The sequence below is a fragment of the Numida meleagris genome, chromosome 16 (assembly GCF_002078875.1).
Source record: "Numida meleagris isolate 19003 breed g44 Domestic line chromosome 16, NumMel1.0, whole genome shotgun sequence".
In the NCBI taxonomy this organism is placed as follows: domain Eukaryota; kingdom Metazoa; phylum Chordata; class Aves; order Galliformes; family Numididae; genus Numida; species Numida meleagris.
In genome coordinates, this window is record NC_034424.1 from 5,344,159 (window position 1) to 5,370,358 (window position 26,200).

The window sequence follows — 26,200 nt, forward strand, 5'->3', positions numbered from 1 at the left end:
GCTGGATGGGGCCCTGGGAGCCTGAGCTGGTAGGAGACAAGTGACCACCTACGGGAGCTGGAACTGGGTGATCTCTTGGCTGCATCTCAGTGCTGTGCTTGGTTCTAGGACCCTCACTGCAATAAAGACACTGGGGCCTTGGAGCGTGTCCAGAGATGGGCAGTGGAGCTGTGAGAGTCTGAGCACAGCGCTGTGGGGAGTGGCTGAGGGAGCTGGGATGGTTCAAGGTGGAGCAGAGGAGGCTCAGGGAACACTTCATCACTCCCTGCAATCCCTGACAGGAGGTTGTGGTGAGGTGGGGATCAGCCTCTGCTCCCAGGGAACAGTGATAGGATGAGAGATGATGGCCTCATGTTGTGCCATCCAAGTGATGGATATTATGAAAAAAATATTCTCAGAAAGAGCAGTAATGCACTGCTACAGGCTGCCCAGGGAGTGGTGGAGTCACCATCCTTGGAGGTGTTCCAGAGCCCTGGAGATGTGGCACTGAGGGATTTGTCATTGGATACGGTGGGATGGGTTGGGGTTGGATTTGGGGATCTGAGAGGTGTTTTCCAACCTCAGTGATTCTGTGGTTTGATTCTATAGATGCTGCATACCTGGAAGTGCTCAAGACCAGTCTGTTTGGGGCCCTGGGCAACATGATCTGGCAACTGGTTGCCACCTACTGGGGTTGGAACAGGACACTCTCTATGTACCTTCCACCCCAACCCATTCTATAATCCACCTTTTGCAGCAGAGCAAAGGTTTTGCTCCACTGAGGCTGGGTGAGAAGGGCCAGGACCTCTCCTGGCTTGCCCATCCCACCAGCCGGACCCAGACTGGTCCCTGTGAGATGCGTGGTAGGAGCTTTCTTTCTCAGAGCTGGTTGCAGTTCTTCTGTCTGCATGGGAGCTGCTTGGGAAGCAGACTGGTTTCCTGAAAGTACAAAACTTTTATTGAAAAATAAGATTTTCCTCTCCGTTTTATTTTCCTTGTCATGAAAGCGTCACGGTCACTTCTGTTGAACAAAATGAAACCCAGTTTTAGTCTGTGTTCTTAGAAGTGTTTGAAATACCATGGAGAAAGTCTGCAGATGGGTTTTGAAGCCAGACGAAGGGCAAAAGTGCTGGATTGGTTTATATCTCAAACCTCTCTCGCCCCACTTGTCTGCATGGAGCTCCAAACCCCCACAGCACCTACCTCCAAGGAGGGGAATATTTTGCAGGTGGGCCTATTTGTGTTAAATTCAAGACTGTTTTTATGTGGTGCAGGCAAATGTGATTGGGCTCCTTTTGGTGTCACTTTGCTGTTCCTAAGCAGTTTCCTGGAGAAACAGTAGGAAGTCGAACATGTACGTACAATTCTGAAGCGCTCGGGTATTTCCAAGTGATGCAACTTCAGATTCCTTCCCTAGCCACCCCCCTTCCCTTTTGCTTCAAATCCCTTTTTGGCCTCAAAGTTCAGCTTGTCTTTTTGTTGATTTGTTTCCGAGTTCTCGAGGCAGAGCCCTACAGTGGGAGGAGGTGGGCAGCCCACAGCCAGGTGCAGGGGTGGCTGGGGAGGGGAAGCTGCCCCTTTGGGGAACCCTTGCTCCAGCTTGTAGGGCTGTCTGGGACTGTGGGAGCAACTGTGCGATCCTCCCACGGTCAGGACCCATCAGCAGGTGAGAAATAACATCAGATTTTTGCATGCTAGCTAAAATCAGTGGATCAGGCTGGGGAACATGCTGTTTCATGCATGAGACGTGCTACCTTTCTCTAAGGAGATCTCCTGAACTGTGTTAATAAAAATAGGTTAAGCCATCCCCTGCTTGGATGCTCCATGAAACTTGGTCATTGCTTGATGGAAGTCCCTGGAAACTGCTTCAAATGTTGTGTGTCAGCGTGGCACTGCAATGCAGCTGCCCTCTGCCCAGTGAGTGGCTGCTTGGGTGTAAGGCTTTGCTTGCTGAGGCTTTGCTGCAGGCTGTTCTCCCCAAAACCTGCACTGTCAATGAGTTGTACTGGTAAAACAGCACAGGGAGAGATCATTCAGGTTGCTCTCATCCTCCAGCCCTGCAACCAGCTGGCAGAGATGTCAAACATGACTTGCCCCTGCAGACAAAGTCATGTTCAGCATCACTGTAATTAATCTGGTTCCTGGAGGTCATGGTTTGAACACAGCCAAATTGTCCTGGGGATGCAACACCCTCTGGATCTGGTGTTTCTCACAGGTACTGCATGGAACCGCAGCCCGGGAAGCATCCATGCACCAGCTCAGTGCTGGGGCTCCCAGTGATGCTCGCTGTGAGCTGGGGCTGCAGCAGAGCTGTGCTCTCATGTGGGGACCTGCCTTCTTACTGCCCACCTGCCTGTACAGCTCAGTCTTCTCAGGGAGGCAAAATGGAGTAAAAACCGATCTGTTGCTCAGAAAAGGCTCTGTGCAGTGGTTTACTCTGGTGGGATGTGGGCATGGGATGGCAAGCTGAGAGAAGGAAAAGAGAGATGTTTTCTTGTCCACAAAGACCTTATAAGAAAAATCCTGCCCTCCTGTGTAGGACAAAGCCTTCTGAAATAACTTGCCAGAAATTTCCAGGAACGCTCAGGTTTCCTGAGCCCTGTTCTGGAACGACGATGATGTCTCCAGCCCTTGCGTGGACTGAGGGGTCCCAAGTTCCACCCCCTCTAGTCGATGTGGGACTGATGTCTTGCTTACCCTGGCTGTCTGCCTTGAGAAACCGTCCCCATGGGGCAGACCTGCGTGACCTGAGGTCCTGCAGTTCCCCACGACAGCTCTTGTTTTCATATTGACAAAACAGTGCAGCCAGGACCACATGTGTCTTGCCCCGTTTTCCCCACTGGCTCTGCCCCATGCGCAGGCTGTGGGAGAGTGGGGACCAGCAGCCCGGTGCCGAGGTCAAGATGTGCAACAAGCCAAGCATTTGTTTTGCAGCTCTGTATACGGCAGCATGGCTGAACGCAGAGGCAGGTTTGGAGGCACGCTCACTTAAGTCCCCAGCCAACGTCTGATTCCAGGCATGCCTGTTTTACAGAATTTAGTTGCACATTTGCCGAGCAACAGTTTCGCAAGTGGAACTCTGCAGGCAGCCTGGTGGGGCCGATGCTGGCTGCTGCCGTTGGGTGCTCATGAGTGAGAGAACATGAGATAGAGTCAGGGAACATCTGAGACCAATATTGGGATGGAGTAGGAGGAGAGGGAGGCTTTAAAGTCTTGGTCAAGTTGGTGGGAGTTGTTTCCCTTGCTGGTTATGAATTTCTCTTGCAGTTTGGCTGTGTCTTTTTGCAAGGAGCACAGCTTCCACTGACTCCAGCAGAACCAGAGCTGGACCAGAGGGGCCTTTGGTTCAGGAGAGACTGCAAGAAAGGATTCAGCTTTATCTCTTAATGAGCCTGTTCATTCTCTTGCCTGTTAATGGGTAAAATTTTGAAGCTCTGACTCAGTCTGAACTTTCAGTGGCTTTTGCACCTGGTGATTTAAATATCTGTCTGCGCGGGAGGTGAACACCGAGCGGCATCCCTAGCTGCAGCTCCATACCAGGTTACCTTCCCCTTTCCCCCCTCCAGCTGTTTACTATTTCCCTCCCACCTCCACCCTGACTCAGAAGAATGGGACATGAATGCTCCCACCTCACCCGCTCCCATACAAAGCTTGGCAGCTGGTGGGGAAAAGGAGTTCAGGCAAAGCTGCCAGGCTTTGCCCGGGAGCCATGGAGGAGAGCGCGGGAGCTCTTCCACCAATGTGGCCGCCAGCAGCAGGAGCCTCCGGCACGAGGGAGCAGACGAGCCAGCTGCTGGGGGTGCTGATAACATCTGGACCCACCCGACGAGAGCGCATCTCCCCGTGCTGTAAGTGCAGGGCTGGGACCTTTTGGTGCTGAGCCACCTCTGCTCCCACCGAGTTCAGTAGGAGGTCAGGGCGCGCAGCAGCGGGGTCGTGCAAGCTGTGGGTGCTGAGGCTGTGCCCGAGGCAGCGCTGGGACTGCTGCCTGCCGGGCTGGGCGAGTCCTTCTTGGGTGGCTCCTACCGAATTTGCAGATAGAACCGGTGTGAAGGCTCTTCCAGGGTGAGAGGGAGCCCTCTGGAAGCAGCTGTAACGCTCTTCCTGTGGTCAGGAGGTGGCTGAAAAGCCCCAAAGTGGCCTTTAAAAAGGGGTAGCTGTAAAAGCACTGGAGTCCCAGGGGAGCTGGAGCTTGTCCCCATGTCCTTATGCTGGCTGCAATCAAAGCACCCCCATGGCCCCATGCTGTCACCCTGCTGTGGCCACAACACCGCGCCAGCTTGGTTTCCCTCCTTCTCATCTCTCCTTCTTCCTCCCGTGGCCCCTCACATCCTCCCTGCCTCAATCCAGCTTTAAAATCTCAAGGCAAATCCTGCTAAATCGGGAGATTTCACCCGGCTGCTTCCCTGCCCTCTCTGCTCTCCCACTCCCTCCGCCGTTTCTGGCCTGCTGGGTTTTGTGTTTCAGTTGTTATAAATAAAGCTCCAGGCACTGATTTGGGTATACAATGACACCTTGTGTTATTAGACAGCACAGGACAGACTTTGCAAGGGGAGCTGCTCTCCCGCCCTCGCTCTGCTCCGGCTGCCGGCGCTCTGTGGGAGCTCAGCAGGTGCTTCTGTTCCCCGTCTCGCCCCAAATCATGGCCCCCGGGAAAAAAAAAAGAGGAGATCTGGGCCCCTGCTCCGGCTTGGCTGGGTTTAAAAATAGGTGGGTGGGAGGGAGCTGGATGCTTAAAGAAGGGAGCGTGGCTGAGGATGATGGGGAAGGGGATAGGAACGTAGGGGGGCATGGTGTTGCACCCGTGAAAAAGGGGTTGGGGAGTGTTTGCAGGGGAAAAGGCAGGGATGGAATTGTCACTTGTCCCCTCAGCCCTGCTATGGGGTTACCTCCCTGCCCCTCCGTGCTGTGCATAGAAGAGGCGGGGTCTGAGCATCCTTCATCCTCACGCTCATCTCTGCACTGCACTGTGGCCCTTTGGGAAGGGCTTTGTCCCACAAGGGCCACCTCTCCATCCTCTCAGGACCAGCACTGGTTGGAGGGGGGGAAGCTGACATGCTGAGCCCCATGTGCCCGTTTTTGGGTTCTCCCTCAGCATTTTCTCTCTTTATACCAAAAAAGCAAACGCTGTGAATTTCTGCTTGAGCACCCAGTGCAGATGTCCCACAGCTCCAAAATGCACTCGCGCCGCTCACCCTGCTTGTCCCATTGCTGCTCCCACGCGACCCCGACCTCAAGGGGCCCAAGGGAGCTGCGATGCTGAGCTGTGGGGTGGGACCCTCCAGGAGCTCTTTCTGAGTTTTGCTGCTCGTCTTCACTCTGTAGGGAACCAGAAGGGGTGCCCAGGTTGGGGAGTCTTTGAGGCAGCGATTTAAAGGAAGATAAATAAAAATTCAGGCCATGGAGCTGGGAAGCCGGCCTCTTTCATCAGGGATGACTTGATTTATCCGGATTATTTTAATTTTTTTTAAAGTCCTTTTGGAAGTCCTTTCTGAAGAACTTTCGGGGGTGTTTTTTGGTCACCGAGTGGGTCTGTTGCCATTTTGCTGGTGGTTTGGTGCATTGTTCAAACCATGGATGGATGAGAAGCCTCTGAAGATATGGAAGACAGAGAATTCCTTGTTCTGTGTTGGCTTTTGGTTTGTTCTAGTTTTTGTTTGCCCCTCTGCTGGCTGTGGGCTGGGTGAAGCTCAGCGGGGATGGGTTGGGGTTGGACTTGGTGATCTTGGAGGTCTTCTCCAACTGTAATGATCCCATGATTCCACGAAGCTGGCACCAGGAGGCTGTTCCTGGCAGTGAGTGATGCTGCTGCTGTTCTTCCCTCTCCTCCCCAACTCTTGGAAAAGAAAGCAAACTCATTTATAGCACCTGGGGTTTGGGTTTGGTAGTCTTGTGTTGATTCTGTTTGTAGAGATGCAGACCTCGGGAGGAGGAATTAATACCCTCTTTTTGTGCTTTGTGATGCCTGCGTTACTTTATAAGGTAAATAACCAAACTATCCAATAAAATACCAATGTTCTGCACATTAATAAAGTAATGGAGATATTTAATGTATGCAGTAAAGCTGCTATTGCAGAGCCCTAGGCCTGCTTTAGTAGCTATAACAGGAGTGAATAAGATCTTTTCCTGCTTTTATTTATATACATATAATATCAAATATTACTGAGTTTTTGCTTGTTAATGTTAGCCAAAGGGGTTAAGAGAAATAAAAAGGGATTTGGCAAACATACCAGGGGAGAAAGAGCAGGAGTAGGCCCATTTATAAATGAGGGAGCTGAATTCAGCAATGATATTGAAGTGACGAAGTTACTGAGCTGCTTTTAAAATCAGTCTCTAGTAAAATCAGTGGAGACAATTAGGAGACCTTGTCAGATACAATCAGGGGCTCCGAAATAGACAAGCAGCCCATGAAGGAACAGCAAGGCCAAGGGGAACAGCGGAGCAGGGCTGGAGCAGAGGGGGAGATTCCTGATGACTCCATGGGTCTGATTGGGACTGGGCACATGGGAGACATCACTAGGACCTGGCAGCAAGGGGGGTGCAAAGGAGGATAACAATTGGTTGGTCTGAGCCATTTCCATCCGTCCTCGTGGTGAGGGTGTCTTGTGAAGGGCTGGAGATGGCAGTGGGGAGATGTGGTCCTTATTGCAGGGAGTGCTGGAAAGGAAAGCTGCAGGTGGGCAGGGGGAAACTGAGGGATGGGGAGCACCCGCTGTGTGCCCCCCTCCAGGGTGTGATTTTTCTCTCTGTAGTCTCTGCAGCTGTTCCAGCCCTCCCCTGTGTGCCAGTGGATGTGTAGTTGCAGAAAGGCAGAGACCGAAAATAACCGAGGAGGAAAGACATGCAGAGAAAGCCTGGGAAGGCTGGCTGTGAGAGGGCAGAAATAGCCATGTGACATGGAAAATGGAGATCTGGAGGAATCCTACAGCTGGGAGCCCGGGGAGAAACGGCCCCACGTGCCTGGGATAAGCCCTGGCCAAAATGGTATTGGTGGGGACCCAGCTCTGGTGCCAGCTCCGGTTGCAGAGAAGCTAAAACCTTCTGTTGTACATGCATTGTGTAAAAGCCTTTTGATATTTTGGGGGCAACAGATGCTGAGGCCACGTGTCAGGCAGCCCTGGAGACACTCCCCTCGTTCTTTCTTTCCTGCTTGTGCTCGCAGCACCGTTTCCCAGTGCCCAAGCCTGGGCACTGCAGTGACACTCAAGTGTAAACCCACTGGGAAGGGATTTGGAGAAAAGCACCACAAAGACACGGAGCCTGAGGGATGAGTGTGGGAGGAGAGGTTAAAAGTGTGACGGCAATGGGTTCTGCTGCTGCATGCAGGGCTGCCTGGGATGGAGGCAAACTGGGTCCTGCCCCCATTATATGGCCACTGTTCCCAGGTGCATGGAAAAAGGCTTGGAGGTACCCAGCCTTTAGAAATCAAGCTGAGGTGGGAACGGTGTGAGTGAATCACACAAAGGAAAATGGAGGCTGCACGATGGTTGAAAACACAAAACAAACGAGCCAGCAGCAAGAAAGCGACGCGCAAACGGAACGCTGGCAGTGCCAGGTTTGAATCGTTTAAAACGTGATTATGCAAAGCTCTGAGATTTAAAGATGTTTCGCAGGAACGTGGCGAAGGGGTAGGCTTGCACCAGCCTTTTCTCATCGCTTGCCCTGAATCCCTTTGGCGAAACTCGTTGGCTTTGGAGGAACAGGCTCTGGTGGAGCTCAGCCCCTGCTGGCGTCGGTGCGGGGCTCGGAGGTGCGGTGGGCGGCAGAGCTCCCCTGGAGCTCCCCAACCCCTCCTCAGCGGGAGGCAGGTCCGTTTGTTCATTTATCTATTTGTTTTTGTGCAGGAGGATGGGGATTGGGGAGCTGAGCTCGATTCCTAGCGTGTGGGCTGTTAAATAAATAGCTTCGTCTGTGTTCCTCAGCTCTTTCGACTCTGCAGTGGGGATAGGTGCGTTCTCTGTATTCCCGTGGTTCAATCCGGAGCCCATGGAAGCCGTGGGGATGGCTCCTGCTCCCCAGTGGTGTGTGGGAAGGGCTTTTAGGTTATGGGCTGTGGGAGGGGAAAACTGGAATGGCGGAGCCCAGACCTAAAGCCACCTGTTGGAAGTGTTGGAAGGCTTCTGGGTAGGCATCTTCCAGCATTGTGTGCTGTCTTTGTGCACAATTTCAGAAGAGATTGCGCTGGAAATGTAAAACCGTGCAGGGATAATTTCTGGATTTTCATGCTGTTGTAACCTGGAAGTCCCTACAAGTCTAACCAGAGCAGCAATCCCTTAGTTGCAGTCATGAGACATAATGAGGACTTCCCACGTGGCGGGGCTGCAGCCGGGGCAGCCAGCACAGGGCTGAGCACAGGGAGGTGTTGGTGGCGTTGGGTGCATCAGCCCCAGTTCTGTTGTCTTTCATTTTTTGCAGCTGCCTCAAACCTTCCCTCTGCTTTACCCACCCCTGCTCCTCCTTTTTTTTTTTTTTTTTTAACTTCAGCTGTTTATCACATGCATTTTATTGTGTGGCTTCCTTGCATCCAGGCTTCCTTTCTCTGTTCGTGCACTGTCCATTCCCAGGGCTGTACCCGTGGGTCAGCATTGCCCATGGTGGGTTTGGTCTCTGTGCCGTGGTCCAGCAGCCAGCCTTCCCCAAGCGTGTTGCTGCTGGGGCTCAATGTCTTTTTTTTTCTCTGTTGTGTGAGTAAAGTTTCTGCGAGTCTGTTCTGGTTTAAATGTGAAATATGCATTCGAAAGAGAGAGAAAGGCATGCAGACCTCACCCCTCAAAGCCCAACCCATCTGCGCTCCAAAGACTCTTTCCAAAAAGAAAGGCAAATAAGAAGAACCTGATCCCTGTTTCTCTCAGTCTCCTGATTTACAGCTGCCCTCTTGGGCTTCTCTTTGGTGGGGACGGGCAGATGGGGTGAAACTTCCACAGGACACCCCAAAGCCACCAGAGTGGCTTATGGAGGATGGCAGCATGATGTCACCAATGGTGCCACATGTGCTAATTCTCATGTGTGCCCATTTTAGAGGCTGGAACATCAGCAGAGCAGAGCCGAGCCTCGTGTGTACGTGGCTGACCTCTGCTGTGCCCACCTTCCTCTCTCTGTGTGGCAAACAGATCCTGGACTTGCAGCCAGGAGCGTGCGGCTGGGTTTGGCCAGGTTTGCCCCCTTTTCTCTCTGCTGGATGTGTGTGTGCTGGAGAAGTCCCAGAAAGAAAGTGCCCAGCTCCCCTGCATCGAGCAAGCACGTGCGTGCGTGCATGCAGCTCCACGTCTCCCTTGAGTTCCCCATTTAAACACCCCCACTGCCAAAGGAGACAAATTCCCCCAGTGGCCCTAAAGGACCTGCCACCCCCTGTCCCCCTGCGTGGGGACAATGTCCTGCCGGGAGCCCCGCGCTGCTGCCGGCTGCAGCCCGGCTCAGGCAGGAGCTCGCTGGTGAGCTGGGGAAAAAAGAGGCTGTAGCAGAGATGGAACAAACAGAATTTTTTTTTGCATCTAGAGGGGGAAGCACAGAGCTAAAAATAAAACGGGAAGATCAGTATCTGTCAGGCTGACGGCGGATTGGCTCTTTGGAAATGCATGTAATTACCAGGCTGTAGGTAGACATTTGCATGGAGCGAATAGCAAGCTACCGAGACAAGGTTACGCTTTAACCTTTAAGTCCCGAATCTGCTGGAAAACTAAGACAGAACTGCAGGAAATTAACTTAAATTAATAGAATGGCTGTGACTGTGCCACATGTTACTTTGATGCATGTCACTTCGCAGCACAGAGTGCCTGGCTGCCCCCGTGCCCCAGCTCCTGCTGGAGGGAGATGCTTCGGATGCAAGTTTGTCAGGCGTGGATCTCCTCCCTCGTTTGGGGATTCAGCTCGACTGTAGCTTTTCGTGGTCCACGTGCCTTTCAGTTGGCAGTCTGCAAAGCGGCTGGGGGGATCTGGGCGAAGGGAGCTGTGCTGGTGGATGTCGCAGGGCTGGGGACAAGTGATATCCAGCTGTGCTGATCCACAGCTCCTGGCTGGGAGAGCCAGGACGTGGTCGTGGGGATGGATGCCTCGGTGAGCACCTTGAGGCCGAGCTCTGTGCAGGACTCTGCAGGCAGTAATCAGTAATGATTAGACCAAATATGGTACCTTTGCCACGTGTGTTTGTGGACATGCAGTGTCTAAGACTGGGCGTTCAGTGAAAAACACACAGATAAACCAAAAACATGCCACTGTGTTCCCACCCTGCGCTCCCACCAAGGCTACTCATACTCTCAACCCTCCTAATGCCTTCTTACCCCCAGGAGATGTTGCTCCTGCTGCTGCCCATCATCCCCAAGCCAGGGAATGCTGCAGGGCTCTGGGGATGGGCAATGCAATGAGGAGTAGGAGGGCAGATACTGAGTGCATCCCAGTCTTGCACGGCTCTTTGCTAGCTGTGAAGACCAGGCAACACCTCTTTCCAAAAAATGTCACCTTCTGCCTTCCAACCTGGGGATGACTGTTGCTGTATCGATCCCGCTGCTTGGTTCAAGCTGGCTGCATTTCCATGACTCAGAGCAGAAGCTGAGAGTAGAAGCAGTGCAGTGGTGGAGCAGCTGGTGCTGAGCAGGACCGTGTGCAGCCCTGAAAGGCCGGGCCACCGGGAGCTCCAGCTGCTCCACTGGCTCCCCATCAGCTGTTGAAGCCAAGGGTCTGGCCCTAATCTTCAAAGCAGCTCATGGAGGAAGTGCCAAAGGTATCAGAAGGCTGAGTTCTGTTCTGCAAGCAGCACAAACTGCTCCTCTGCTACAATCCAGAGCACGAAGGCTGGGATGAGTCCTCGGAGAGCAATCCCAGCTAGATGGGACTTGGTGAGGGGGCCTGCAGCCAGGTCTCTGCGCCTGCATTCTGGGATTTTAGGGTTGGTTCCTCATTCCTTACCTTGGACTCAGGTTCAGGTGCCTGGACACCATGAAATCCCCAACCCTGGCTCTCTGGGGAAGCAGAGGGAAGCTGGGGCTTTGTCTCTCTGCCTCCTGTGAGCTGTCTGTGAAGCGCAGATAAGTGCTGCCTCTCTTCTTGGGGCAGTTGGAGGACAAGCACAGCCTCAGCTGTACTTCAGGCATGAGGGGAGCAATCTTCTGGGTGAGGCTGGGCAAATCTCCCTGGTGATCGCCATTAAGGAACAAACCAACCCTTCTCCATGCTCTTATCGCAAATAAAGGGACCTTCATCCCTGCAGCAAGCCCAGAGGGTGTGTGACCCCCAAACATCCGATGTGGAAGATGTTTCCATGCTCCAGCAGTGACCTGGGATAAAACCCAAAGTCCTTCTGCCTGGCTGGTGGTTGGTGAAGGATCAAGTGGTGGTGTTTCAGGTGCGAGGATCAACTCTCCTTGCTCTGAGTCCCTCCCATGCTTCTCTCTGCTGTAAAGAAGAGTTAAAATAGCTCTGCTTTATGGCTTCTTTGCAATGAGAGCGTTGTGTAAAAAGGACAGAAGGTTCAGTGCTGCCGCTGTGCTTTGTTCTTAACCCCCACGGAGCCACCTGCCTGCCCAGACCGCTGCAGGAGCGGGGACCGAGGCAGCTTCGCGTGTTGACGTCTGAAGTTGTTCTGGAGTCAGATCTTGGAAGGCTTTCCCTGCCCAAAGAGAACCCCACGCATGGAGCCCTTTGGAAAGCTTGCTTTGATGGTTGCTTCCCCACCTTTTTGGAAATCCCCCTCTCTGCTGCCTGCCTGTTTGAACTCATGTTTTTTTCCAGCTCTTCAGCCAGCGGTGTTTTTAACCCAGGGTGCAGCCTAGGAACACCCTGTCTGCACCGTGGGCTTCTCCTGCATACAACGCAGGCAGACCCCGAAGAAAGCCAGTTGTGCCCCAAATACAGCCTGCTGTTTTTCCAGCTCTGTCAGTTGGCCTGATAAAAGCTATGGGCTCTCACCGCAGACTCAGTCTGCCTTGGTTCTGTGGCCTTTTTTTGGATGTTGGCTCCTCATCAGTAATCAGAAAGCAGGAGCCCTTCCCTTGCTACAGCAGCACAAGGCAGAACTGAAGGTGGTCAGATGTTTTGGAAGAAGGGAGTGAAGGCTGAAATGTTTTTTTGGAGAGGGGTGGCTGCAGAAAAACGGCCACTGGGCTTCTGCTGTGCCTTTGTTGGGCACACACAAGGAAAGGTTTGTCACTGTCACTTGTCCCTCTGTTGCAACAGGCTGCCCGTTCCCACGGGCTTTACTGTCATTTTGGCACCTCCTTCTGGGGCTCTCGACCGCTTGTGAAATTCCAGAGCAATTTTCCCTGGAGCCCAGCCACCAGAGAGTGCCCCGGGGCTGGGGGGACAGTGGGACAATCCAGTGGGAGGCTCTGCCCCGCTGCCTGCAGGCTGCGCGCACCAGGAGGGCTGAGCCACTGCCAGTCACCGCGTGCTGCTTTGACGCACGTTTTAGTTGGCTTTCAAGTGCCACGTTGTCAACGTGATGCGGGTGAATAGCCATGGTGTGCTTACATCTGCCCGACCTGCGTTGAGGTTAGCCGCGGCATAGGGCGCAAAGGACTGGCTGTGTTGGTTGTGAGCAGGTCTGCCCAGCTCCCTGCTGAGCAGGGATGGTATGGGAACACGTCCAAACAACGCGCTGAGATCTTCCCTAGGAGACTGCCCATCTCCAGCAGTGTCCACTGGAGCCTCCTGAACAAGGCATCACAGCTATGTTTTGTGTTTGTATGGCCAGGCTGGATATTAGGAAAAGCATTTCATAGAAAGAGTGGCGAGGTGTTGGCACAGGCTGCCCAGGGAGCAGTGGAGTCACCATCCCTGGAGGTATGCCAGAACTGTAGGGATGTGGAACAGAAGGGCATGGTGGGGATGCGTTGATGGTTGGACTTGGAGGTCTTAGAAGTCTTTTCCAACCCTAACAATTCTATGATTCTCTGTACTTGCCATGCTGTGGGTGTACCCATCATTAGATCAGACCTCACAACCACCAGCCTGGGAAAGCTGAGCGTGGTGAGAGTGCGGTGGCTGGGGCTGAGCCCTTGGGGCGGCCTCGTGTTGGGCATCCTTGCAACTTTGACGCAACGACACATTTTGTTTTTGTGGAAATGAATCAAAAGAATGAGGGGAAATGCTTACAAACTCATTTTTAATGAAGATCCTGACTTGAGGACAGATCCTTTGTCCAGATACAAATGTATTTATGCCGATGGCACCTTGCCATTAGTACAGTGGCTTACACGTTTTGTAACGTGAGAGCCGTGTATACAAGTGAGGCTGGAGCACAAAAGCCTGAGAGATCAGGGCTTGGCCTTTCCTTCCCCTGTTCTTCGTGGGGTTGCACTGGCTGCTACCAGCTGGGGAGAGGGTGCCTGTATTTTCCTTTGATTTCTTAGAGGAACACGGTGCTCCGGTGTTCAGTGTTTGCTCCACACCCAGGGACCAGTGCTTGAGGGGTGCAATGGAGCCCTGGAGAAGCCCCTGGCCTCACGGCAGCAGGGATGTTGGAAAGAGGATGAAAATCCCAGCTTTCATCTTTTGTCACCAATAGTATCTGAAGGAATTTGTACTATTTTAACTGTTTGTTTTTGTTGCTCCCCTCCCCTTTTAACTATGCACCTTCGCGTTTTCTGCGGGCCCTGTCACCGGGGTATCTCCACTTGGACTTTGAAACAGATTACTCAGCTTCGTGGTTGTTTAGAATAGTTTTAAGTTATTTTTACTATCCGGCCCCATTTTCTATCATCACGCTGCAGTTACAGGAGTGCCGGCTCTGCAGGGGGACACTTGCTTCTTTTAAACAAATGGTTTCCTTCGGAATTAAGGAATAGTTTATGGAAACATTTCTGTGGGCCTTTGATTATTAATTTATGACGAAGGGGTCTAATTCTATCTTACAAAAATATGAAATCTCAATTTTAGAAAACCTAAATTCGGGGGCAACTCCTGAGCCGAGTTCCTTTGACGCTGGCTTCGGCGGGTGGGTGTGTTTGTGCGTTTCTTTTCAAACAGCGGATCTGCTTTCCCCTCGCGCTGTTATGCGGTTAATCCTGTTGGGCCTGATCTGATCCCAGTGGCGCTGGAGAGAACCGAGCGGGGCTGAAGGGCAGCGCCAGCCCTGTGCTGTGCCGGGAGGGCAGCCCCGAGAGCTGCTGCTCCTTCTGTCTGCTCAGCCATGGGTTTCAGGGATCTCACCTGTGCTGGGAAGGGCTTGGTCCATTTATTTCCTCTTAATCAGAACGAAAAAAAAGGAGGAAAAAAAAAAGGAAAAGTCTTTGTTGTCACGTTGGATCTATAAGTGTGATTTTTCTGCACTAAATATGCTGTTGTGAGAAACTAGGCTGAGGAAGAGGCCGTGGAGCTGGGATGGCTGGGATTTCCCTGGGCACACAGGGATGTGGAGTGGCTCTCGCCTGGTGCAGTCAGCCATGTGCACTGACCTGCCTTGAGTCACGGGGGGATCACACCGACCCACCTGAGGGAAAACCCCATCTGGGGCATTTCTCCTCCTCCAATATTGATGAGGAGCCCTCCTCAATACTACAGTTTTAGGTGCTGTGAATGAGGGAGCACAGAGTGAACCTTGCCAGCTTGCAGCCATCCCTTGGGTCCCCTAGGGCATGTGTTTCGCAGTCCTTGTCTGTGAACAGAGAGGTACCCCAGGCTCTGCGGCGCCTGGGCTGTGCCGGGAGCACGTGTGGCTTCTGGCCAGGGCTGAGGGTTGTCCCCCGCCTCCCCCTCAAGGCCATGGGAAGGGGAAGAGGAGAGCCATGTTCCCAGGGATTTTTTAGAGTAGCACAAGGAAGGGAGGGATGTGGCATCGGGATGCTAGGCCTTTGGGTGGATTCCTCTCTCCCGCTGACTTCCAGTTCTCAAGGAGCTTCTTTGCCGTAGCGGGGAAGGGGTTAAGGCTTCCTTGCAGCCTGGCCTGGGAGCATCCGCGTTCCCCTTCCGGGGCTGCTGAGGTTTGCTGGTATGCGTGCAATGCGGCGCCAGCCGGCCGTGAGCACCCAGCCCTCTCTGAGACCTTCCCAGCACGGCCTCCCCTCCCCAGCTCTCTCCTCTAGAGCTGAGGGATGGGGCTAGGGAGCTTGGAGCTGCCCGCAGAGCAAAGCCAGGGGCTGTGGGAGATGTGGAAAAGGGTCAAGTTCCAAAGCAGCGTTTGCTTGGGTTCCACTGCTTTGTTCGCCTGAAGTGCTCTTGCACAGAGGAGCATCACTGGGCACATCCTTGTGCTGGCCCAAGGTTTTGTAGCTTGTCTGTTCTCACAGCTTTGCTTTGTAGGATAGGGATCAGGGGGTGGAAAAGGGCTTTGCTCTGTGGGGTTGGAGTCAGGCAGTGCTGTTTCATGCAGGCTACTACTTCCTGATGCGGGGGCTTTAGTGCAGACATAGGCAGGAGCTGGAAAACTGCAGCAACAGCAGCAGTGTTCAAGTTGAACCATAGCGAGATGCCTTGGAGGGAGATGCAGATTGCCTGGAGTTCTCTCCGCTACAAAAAATTTATGTCCCTTATATAACTAGGGAAAAGCAAACAAAGAAACTCGTCTCCAAGTGGGAATGTGGTGTCACTGGGAGAAGTCCCACAGCATGGGTGAGACCTCTGATTTACTCCCAGGGCGATTAACTCTTCGTCAGAAGGGCAATGCTTTTAGCGCTGCATTTTCAGATAAACGACTCGCGGATATTCCTGAAGAATTGCACATGTGGGTTGCCTAATTTAGGCAAGTGCCAGGGATAATTTTTCATTCCGGAGCATTTTGAGGTTCGATGGGGCTGCTCCCCCCGTGCCCTCCCACCAGCCAAGCCAGTTCCTTGGCTGCACTTTACCTTTGATCTCCATACCACACCGCCATTGACGTTGGCAGGAGCCGTCTTGCAGCCCAAGGATGTTACATGGTGCTAATTCCGTAGGCTCCGATAACAGAGCCTCTCTAAAAATGTCATTTGGGGCCATTTGCAGGGTGCGTTTGACATCGCTGAGTGCTGCCCCAGCACGCGCTCCCCGTGGCCACCAGTGTGGGACGTGTGAGCTGCGTCACGGGGAGGCCGAGGGACGGGATCCTCAGCAAAACAACTTCCATTTTTTCTACCTTCTTTTCATCCGCCCCAAAGGGACAAATAAAGCCCTTGGCCCTCGATTGCTCCGGGCGGTCGGGCTGATGCCAAAAATAAGATAGGTCAAAAAGGGAATAACGTGGGGGGATGGTTTTGGATTGTGGTTACACCCTAACTTTCTTATTACCTCAAGATAAGTTAAAAAAGGAAATTCATTTAACCAAGAGAGGCATTTCGGATGTCAGCGGCAATGGACTTGGTTGTTGTTTTTTCCTTCTCTGCACGGGCAATTATCAAATTAATCTATGTTGATATAAGCCTCATATCAACACAATCACTAATACATTTACACTTGCCAAATGACAGCTATTCAATAATGTTTTTCTGTTGTTTTCTTGAACTCCACTTTCCTCTGCCTTTGCATCTCTGGCAAGGCACGGGTCCAGCTTCTGGGGGGAAATCCCCAGGTTCCCTCTTTGAGATTCTCACTGCTGCCCTTTCCTGGGGGCATTGTTATTGCAAAAATTTAATCAGCGTATAATTAGCAGCGCAAAAGATTTACGTATTGCCTCTCACTATTGGGAACGGGGCAGCTCCCGTGCGGGGTGCTGGATAAACACCCGCACATGGGGGAACCAACTCTCCTGGATCAGTTGTGCCGGTAAATCCCCAGCAGCTGACGCAGAGGGACTGTGCAGTGTGCAAGCAAACAGCTCAGCTGGTGCCATGGCCACTGCAGGCGTACTTTGTTTTTTATTTTTTCCCTTTTCTTTTTCATTCTTTTCCTTTCTTTCTTTCTTTTCTTTTCTTTTCTTTTTTTTTTTTTAAGGGAGTAAGGCCTCCGTGTTTCAGCCTGTGCATGTGGATGTACGTGCCTCTTTCTTCCTTTCTCGCTCTATCCATTTGTTCCCGCCTCCCCCTCTTTTCTACCCAGCGACGAGTTTCAATTATGTTTGGCTGAAGGGTAGAGCTCTTGTACGGCTCCCGCAAGTCTTGTGAAAATGGGTGGGTGGCTACAGAAGGAAAGACTCGAGCGCACAATAACTGCATGCGAACCCAACCCTTACGAGACACCAGAGAATCCACACTGGACAGGCTGCTGGGAAGCATGTTTTGTCTGCTTTTCCATCCAGGGCTTGTTTGTTGGGGCTGGAGGTTGGTAGAGAAGGAGAGGACGAGGAGATGCTGCTTCAGTGCTTGTGCCTCACTGCACCTGGGGAAGTTCACTGAAAGCCCTGTCAGCACATTCCCATTCTGGGTGCTCTGGGCTATAGGCACAGGGGTGAAGCAGGCCCTATAAGCAGGTGGTGTGATTGGATCTGGCTTAGCAGGAGGTAGCTGGGAAGGGGAGGTGAAGGGAAGGCTCCAGACAGCATTTCCCATCAGAGCAGAGGGGACGAACAATGCCTGGGTGAGGTTTGAGCAGCAGGAGGTGGTTCCTGTGGTAACAGAACACGGTGCTTGAGTGGGAGTTATGTCCAGTTGTCTGTTCGCAGCCTCAAGGACAGACAGCCGAGTGTGGTGAGCTCCTGGTTTTGCAGAGGGGAAGCTGCAGGATGGAGATGGGAGGATGCAGAACAGCTGCTGGTTGGTGTGTCCCGATGCCCTCCCAGCGGGACCGTGCACTTTGCTGCCTTGCAGCCTGCCCAGATGCCCACCCCAGGCCCTGTCCTCGCCATTCTGCTGCTCCTGACCCTAACCCCCGCCCTCCATGTGCTCTTAGCATCGTGGTTCGAAGTGAAACCTGACACAAGTAAATATGTTGACAGGCTGTTTTCAGCCAGTAGGGAATGTAAATTATCTCATTTGAACAAGGCTAATGCAGAATCAAGCCACTGGTCCCAAATATCCCTTATAAGAAGTGCAGATGAGAAATATTCATGGCATCTTCATTCCTAGATTATTGCTTTTATCTTTGTGGTTCCTTCAGTGGCAATATAAAAGTTACTGATTTTGCACTTTTTATGCATCTGAACCTGCAGACTTTGAAATCTGTAAGTTTGCCTGTGTGATTTGCCTTGTTGGATTGGTACCCTTGGAGGCACTAGGGATGTCCTGTGCTGTAACATCACTGCCCTTATGGGTTGTCTTGGGTGTAACATCCCATCTTGGGAATGTCCTTAGCCAGGACACTGGGATGGATGGAGGTGGGTTTGGATTGGGTCCTCCTGGGGCACAGTAGATCCCAGGCATGGGAGATGCTTGTGCAAAGATAGGCCAGTGTGTGCAGGGAGATGCAAAGCTCCATGAGGCCAACAAAGACTCCCAGCCACTTTGGACCAAAGCCATTTTTGGGACCTGCTCTTCCCAGGCTCAATGCATGCTTTTGGAGTAAATGGAATCACACTTAGGGCTAAAGCTGGACATTACTCTTCATACTCACTTTTCAGTAGGTGAAGGCACTAGGATGCGGAGTTTGGGCTTCTTCAACGCATGCAGATGTCACTTATTCTTCCCTGGAGCCTGGGCCGGGCATCTCAGGAAGGTCTCTGTGTTGCCCTCACTGGTGGGCATGTGGAACTAGGAACTCTTGCTCCAGTTCCTGCTCAGGAGAAGGTCCTGGGAGCTCTCCCACCAGTGACAGCAGCTGTTTCCCACTGGGGTCTCACCCTCCGATGTGTACCTTTGCACAGCATGGTGAAGACAGAAGGTCGGATCGTCTTCAAACCTTGACCGTGTTTGCAAGCAGACGTCTTTCTGGCTTTGCTTTTCTCTCCGTAACAGGTTTTTCCCTTTAAGAATGCAGAAGATTGATTCCCTTGCAGGGCACATCGCCGAGGCGAGCCATGTCCAAATGGTTTGCACGTCTGCATTTTTTACTGCTCTCGTTTAATATGTATGCAAATGCAGTCTCTCCTGTCCTCACTCTCTGTGTGGGTTTGCACAGTCAGGAGCACATTCCCATTACCGCTGCCCATCTCCTGCTCCACTCTGCATTTGAGGAGACTGCCTTTGAAACGCTGATAGATGGAGGTGCAAGGGAAAAGAGAGAAATGACGGATTTTTGTAATTTCTTTGCTGGGGGGGTTAGGCAGGAGGAGTTGGGAAACCAGAGGAGGGAGGTTTAAACGTATGCAAAATTGTTTATTGGGAGAAAGGGTGGGCCTCCACCTCGAGAGCCAGGGTGCAGATTTTGTATGCCGTTCCATTTTCAGAGTGTTAGCTCAGAGGATTTTAGCTGGAGGTTAGGGAAAAATCCGAGCACTGGCAATAATCTTGTGATAGTGGAAATATTCAGCTTTTCTCCTGATAAATAGACACGTGTTGGAACTGCAGTGGGGGTTTCAGCCCTGAAAAGCGATGTTGTCTTTTTTTTCAGTAAATAAAGGGCAAGATGTCCAGAACTGTTCCCTGCAAAGGGGTGGTATATGGCTGCTACTACTTTCTTTTCCTTTCTTTTTTAATAGCTGTGTTTTTCCCAAGCACTTTAAAGCCAGTGCCTGTGAAACGTGGACACTCGTGTATCCAGAGCTGTGTTTGCATAAGTAAAATGGGAAACTGTGCGTGCTGGCTAACACCAAAATGTGGGAGCCACCTTTGGAAACGTGCCTGACGGCAGGGGAGCTTTTCCTGTCCCCAGGTGATGGTATTTTTTTAACTTCTGTTGTTTGAAGTTGCAGATCTCCAGGTTCTGCATCTGCTTGGAAGTAACAGCGAGGGCTGAGGAAGGCCTTGTTCTTGGTGTGGGAAGCAGGGGATGACATATCCCTTCATCGCCCGGATCATTCTGGAAAAGAAACAGAGCTTCATGCTGCCTCCCACCCCATCAAGGAAATTTAGGTTCTTTAAATGCCAAAGGAGGCAGATTTCCATGTTTATTTTAGTTTTGAACCCTGCTACACAGTGCCAAATCCTTTTTACAGAGCTGCTCAGGGTGGGCTGTATGGGAGGGTGCGCTTTGGGGGGCTAGAAGCATCCCCTTCTTGCTTATGCCCCAAAGTTGGCGGCTCTGCCTGGAGCACCTCTTCCAGACTCCTCCCAGAATCCTCCAATACACTTCTTACTCTCCTTTTCCAGAAGCCCAAATGAGTTTTTCACTCTGGGAAAGCCCCTCTGCTGTCTTGTCAGAGATGTTTACTTTTGCATCTCCAAGTTGTGCAATACTGTTTTGTGTCTCTGGATGTTGTGAAAGCCCTTTCCACGCGACGGCACAGATGTGCCCCTGCATCTGTGGGAGAACAGCAGGACACAAAGCTGAGGAATAGCCTGGCTGTGCACTGATCTCTCTCTGGGGCTCTGTTTTTGGTGTAGTGTCGGAGGGATCTGGGGATGACCTCCAAGCTGGGCTTTTGGATGTGCTCAGCTCCTTGGTGACGTGCAGAGGGCAATTCTGTTCATGCAACAGGGCATGGAATGTCTCTGCACCTGAGGTCTTGCAGACAGTCTGGTCCTGCCTTTACTTCCCCTTGCTCCAGGCAGAAATGTGCCTTTGGCAGCCTCGAGGCATGCTGTATCTGCCAGCCGGGTCCACAGCCCACATTTATGGCTGTCTCTGCTGCAGAGGATGGTTCTTCTGCTTCTCTTTCCACCCCATTCAGAACGCTCCATCCCTATTGACACTCTGCTGTCAGATGGGGCAAGGAGCAGAGCTGTGAGCTGCTGCAGCTCTGCTGCTGTTGGCTGACATGCGTCCCTTAGTTCCCCTTGTAATGTTTGCTGAGAAGTAAATATCTCGTGCCGCTGTGCCCTCACTCTGGTGAATTTGTGTTGCTTGTGATCACAGGCTCCAAACTTCCCCTATTACAGTTGCTTTTTTAAGAGTCTCTTTTTACTGGTGAGTAGATTCATGGAGCCTTTCTACTTCCTTCATCTGTAAATTGTCCTCTACATAACTAAGAAACCATTCTGGCTGGGTTTTGATGTGTTTGTCGCCCAACAGATGTCTGGGTGGTTAAAGTGCCCCCTGAGTACAAGTATCCTGTGTTTGCAAGCTCTTTGATAGTTGGTTCAGGAATCTTTTTGTTCTTTCTTTCTCTCCTGAAGTCCTGGGGGTCTGTAGCAGATGCCTGCTGCAGCCTCTCCTTTGTTTTCTGCTCCTGATATCTGTGCCCACAGTGTTACTCCTCTACCCTCTCCCTTATCAGATTAGATTATCTTATTCTTGTAAGTACTTTTGACACATTCAGCCCTGTAAAGGCAAGGTGAGCAGATTGCATCTCAGTGCTGGGTTCCTGCTGCTCGTGTCTCTGTCGTTCTTCACTGCACTGTTCCAGCTTGGCTGGACAGCACGTAGGACCGAGGCAGGACACTACCTGCCATAAATAATAGTGATAGCACAAGTGAGGCCAGATCCTTCCCCCGTTCGATAAGTCACAGCACCACATGGCACCACCGTATCGCCTTGCATGAAAACCCAGGGTCCGTTTTGTCTCAGTGCTCTCAGCCATGTCACTACGACCCTCGCTTCAGCGCTTCCCTTCTCTGTTGATCTGCCTCCAGCAGCTCTCCCTGCGTCCTGAGCTTGGCTGCAGGCACTGAAGCTTCTTCTCAGTGTTACGCACTGCCCCTTACCTTATCCTTGGCTCCCTGCCTGTTCACTGGGTTTCCTGGTTCCCACGTGTGATCCAGAAACCCTCTTTGTTATTCCATCCTTCCTCCCCGTCACAAACCTGTGTTTCTGTTCCATCTTTCATGAAAAGGTCTAAGACTGAAGGTGAAATGTGATAACAGCCTTCAAAAATATGTCAGTGGCTGCTGCAAACAGGAGAGGAATAAACGATTCTCCATGTCCTACTGTGCGTAGGACAAGAAGTTATGGGCTTAAACATGGAGATTTTAGGGTTGGTGCTCAAACATCCTATATGTGAGGCTCTGGGGGCTGCCTATGTGTTGCTGGAGGGGCAGCTTGGCTAGGGGGAGCTGAGGGATGCAAGGTGATTGAGGTAATCACTTTTCATCCTCTCCAGCCCCCTTAGTTCCCTTTCCATGTTCTGGAAGCCTCCAGCTAGGCAAAGAGCTTTTTGTGTTTTGCTCAGCCGGGCTCTTCACTTTCTCTCTCCTTGCTTTTTTGTCTCTGTTGCAGCAGTCCTGGCAAACACAATTGCAGCAAGCCTGGAAATAGCCACGACAAACCGCTCCTCCAAAAACCTTTCCTTTGTGCACTGTGGCTCCTTTCAAACCCCATACGCTAGTGGAGATTACAACAGCTGCAATCAGAGTACAGGGACGTGCAATAGAGCCCAAAGCAAATGTTTTGTTGCGCCCAGAAGTGTTAAGACTGAGTCTAGGACAGCCAAGAAGCTGCTGGAGGTCCTTGGTGGGAACCTGCAATGAGCTTTGCAGAGGGCTGTGTGTATATTAGCACATAGGTGGGAAAGCAGTGGTGAAGATGGTTTCTGGAAGCTGTGTCCCAGCTGGTGCTGCAGGGCTCCAGCATCTCTCCTGCTTTGGTGGGTGTGTAAAGACTCACGGGCAGGAGGGCAATGAGCCAGCAACATGGGTGGCTGTGGAGCAAGGGACAAGGGTGAGCAAGCGCTGGTGGCTCCTTGCATAGCTGCCTGTTCCCACCACTGCAGAAGGACGTTGCAGGGCATCCTCCAGCCTTGTGGAAATTTGCTTGCTTTGCTGAAACAAAAATCAGAGGGCCTGGGAGCTGCAGAGGGCTCCTTCCAAAATGAGCGCACGGCTCTCAGTGTTTCCTACAGCACCGATCTGGAGGCCCTGGGGCCCCTTCAGCCTGACACCCACCTCCTCTGACCCCTCCCCATCTAGTACTCCTGAGCTTGTGTTGGGTCTGGCTTCATCTGCAGGATCTCCTCCTTCCCAGGTCCTTAGCAACTCTCTCCATGGTGGGGGGTACCAGGGGGCCCCATTTCTGGGCCCTGCTCAGCTGCGACCCCTTCTCTCACCCTGCAGTGTCAGCCCCCTTCACAGCTCCCCAACAGGAGAGGCAGGCAGGGAGAAACCAGCGGATGAATAATTTATTATAACGATGCAAAATAGGGTTTTAAAACTCTCCCCGTATAAATATTTATTTTTGACTCGTTAGCACCGCAGCTGCCTCCCCCCCCCCCCAAGCCTTCTCTTTTTCCTTTTCGAAGCCCCCGACAGCCATGCAACTACCACGGCTGCGCTTGTTCGCCTTTGCTCCGTCTGCCTGTCTCTCCCGCGCTCGCTTTTCACATGATCTGAGCCCCAGTGCCAAGCGCTTCCCGAGAAGGAGAAAAAACTCTTTCTCGCGCACACACACAAAACAACAACTGGGGAAGGAGAGGGAGGGGGGGAGAAAGAAATACAGAAACACACACACACAGGCACACGCACAAAACCCTTTGAAGCCTGTGAAGGGTAAGGGTTGTTTCTGTGGTAACGGCGCAGGGATTGGCGGCGGGCGGCGAGGCCCTCGATCCCGCGGCGGTGCTGAGTGATTAATGAGCCGTCGCTGGGCTGCACGGCCGTGCATGGGCCGGGCCTCCACCGCCTTCCTGAGCTCACCAAGGGCTCCCCCTGCTCTGCCTGGCCTGGGCACATGGTGTCCTGTGGGACATCAGCCCCTCGAGGGACCGAGCGATGTCTGCAGGCTTGGTGGTGCTGGAGCATTGCTGGGGCTGCAGGCCTTGTTCCATCCCACAGGCCTCACCTTGTCCTGCAGGCCTCACCCCATCCCGCAGGCCTCGCCTTATCCCATAGGCCTCATCCTGCCCTGTAGGCCTCGTCCCGTTCCATAGGCCTCATCCCATTCTGCAGGCCTCGCCCCATCCCATAGGCCTAGCCCCATTCCATAGGCCTCATCCTGTCCTGTAGGCTTGTCCCAGCATTAGTTCCATGGAGGTTTGTCAGCACTGAGGGGTCAGAGCTATGTGTGGTAGTGCCCAGCGTTTGTCCCATGGCTGAGCAGACTAGGGCTCTGCCACTCCCTTCTGTGGCCTGTCACAGGGCTGCCATGTTTAGGGCCGTCACCTTGCTGCTGGTACAACTGCTCACCATGAGCTGCAGCTCCTGGGGAACCAACTGCCCCGACACCCTTGGAAACACACTCTGTTTTGTTCCCTTTCTTTTTTAAAATGGACAAAAAGAAAAACGCACATCATTCACATCTCTTGGGCAAACAATAATAATGAGTGAATTTCAAATCTCTTTCCCCCAAAATAGCCAAACCAGAGCATGCACAGCCTTCCAGAGCTGCTGCCCGAAACAGATGTGCTGCCAGTGAGGCAGCTATTTATAATGTGCAGTGTTCCCTTTTAAGCCGTAGTGACTCCAGCCCTTGGCTCTCGCGTTCATCAGCTCCTTTTGAAGCCTGCAGCTCTAATCCAGTGACTGTTCCTGGTGCTGCTAAAATCTTGTAAACCCACCGGGATGCCAGTGAGCCGGAGCCCTGCCTGCTCTCTGCCTTTAGAGGTGGTTTGTCATCTCTGGGGGCTGCTGGGCATGGAGGCAGTAATGGGTTTGGATGGCATGTCTCCAGCGTCCCAATCTCAATCCCAAATCGGAGTGGTTTTTCCATAGAGAAAAGGCTGTTGAGGTTTCAAGCCTGGTGGGTTTAAGCCTTAGGAGCTGTTTGCAGGATCAGTGAAATTAGAGGCACAATGAGGTGCGGATATTGTTGGAAGAGTCCCTTTTTCAGGCGGAAAACTGGGGAGACTTGTATTTAAAAGGAGGTTCAAAGGGGTTGGCCAGCCTGGGACTCCTGTAGTGGAGCTGGAGCAGCACTGCATGGGCTGGTGGTGCAGGAACACGGGGACTGCACAGTTTGGGGCTGCATGTTGCTCATGGACCTTGTCCAGCACCTCTGTGCTGGGGTGCGCATTGCCAAGCACTGCTGCTGCTTTATGTCTGTTGTGCGCTAATGATTAAGTTTGCTGGTATTTCAGGGCGGGGAGCAGGTGGTTGGGCAACACAGCATGGGTGGGGAAGCTGCTTCTTGCCAGGGCTGTTGCAGTGAGCAGGTCCTGGAGCGCTGTGACTGACAGAACCGGCCAGGCTGGTGCATCCGCTCTGCGTGGGGCAGGGCCAGAGCAAGCACAGCTCTGGGGCTCTGCTGTGGGTTTGGTTTACACTGCTCCATCCAAACCCTGTGCGTTGGGCATGGCTTGAGCATTGCTTTCCTTTCCCGGCTGATGTCTAGAGCATTGTCCTCAGCCTGGCATGGCACAGCCAGGTTTTCCATATGGAAATCTTGCAAGACACCCCAAAACGCAGCCCGCAGTGAGCTGCTGTTCTTGCTCTGGTGGCATACACTTGCCTGCTGCTTTGTAGACACCATGGTTCAGGGGCTGTGTGTCAGTGGGCAGAGAGCACCTTGACCCCCACACTCTGCTCTTTAACTTCCAAATCCCATCTCTAGTATGACCATTATATTGTCCAGTTCCACACCTCGTGTTGAGAGTGAACACTGGCTTATCCTTCTGCCCGGTTAACTCATGCCCTGGGCACTCAGGAGGAGAAGAGGATAGTGATTTTAAACTGGAGTGATGAGCCATCTCCAGCTAAGGGTGGGATCTGAGGAAGGAGATGAGGATGGGCTGCCCCAGCAGGGCTATGTCATCTCAGCTCTAGCAGTGTGACAGTTAGTTTGGCTCATTCTGGTGGGGACATGGTGATGTGTTCCCATGCGGCCGGCAGCTTTGGCCAAGACCAGAACCTTCCTGGTTTCCAGTGGTTACAGATAAACCTTTGCTCCTGAAAGAGGGACTAATGCAGCCCATAGCAGAGAAACCTCTTAAAAGCCAGTCTCATTGCAGTGATGTTAATTATTAATAGGATGTGGGGAAGAAAACACTGGAAAACCCCAACAGATAGAGCCAAGCTGCTGCTTCGTCTGTGGCCAGCAGTGCAGGCCTATCCTCCTCTGACCCACGGGGAGATTCGTGAATCTCTTTTGTAGTGACTGCTGTTGGCAAGCAGAGATCTTAATGGAGAGGCTCAGCTGTCCCTCTGAAAGCCACAGATGTCAGAAACCAAGGAGCTAAGTGACTCATGTGGGGTTGAGCTTGGTCTCTAGCAAAGATTCAGCCTCCTGGAGGGATGCGATCCCTCTTGGCAGCATCTCAGCTCAGCAGGTCTGGCAAGGTGCTGGAATGGCAGAGCCCTGCAGGACAGAGGTGCTGGGGGTCCCTGCAGATCTGTGGGGGCAGGATGGGACCTGAGGTGGGGTTTTGAGTGCACATACACAGAGAGCCAGAGCTGGGGGACCTCCCCAGAGCAGTATTCATGGAAAACAAGCTAATAGGGAAATCCCCCTGGACCTTACAGGCTTCTTCCCCCAGATCTGACCA

General features: G+C 52.4%; 2 long non-coding RNA genes across 2 annotated transcripts in view; one reads left to right on the plus strand and one right to left on the minus strand.

Annotated features, from left to right (window-relative positions):
* On the minus strand, window positions 9,439-11,630 carry LOC110406802. The gene is made up of 2 exons (XR_002443577.1): window positions 10,882-11,630; window positions 9,439-10,066 (listed from the first exon to the last, which is right to left on the minus strand). It is a non-coding gene; the product is annotated as an uncharacterized LOC110406802 (long non-coding RNA).
* Window positions 12,622-26,200, plus strand: part of LOC110406801 — a 35,227-nt gene continuing 21,648 nt past the window's right edge. The window contains exon 1 of the long non-coding RNA XR_002443576.1: window positions 12,622-12,753. This is a non-coding gene — a long non-coding RNA (uncharacterized LOC110406801). The remainder of the gene's footprint in view (window positions 12,754-26,200) is intronic.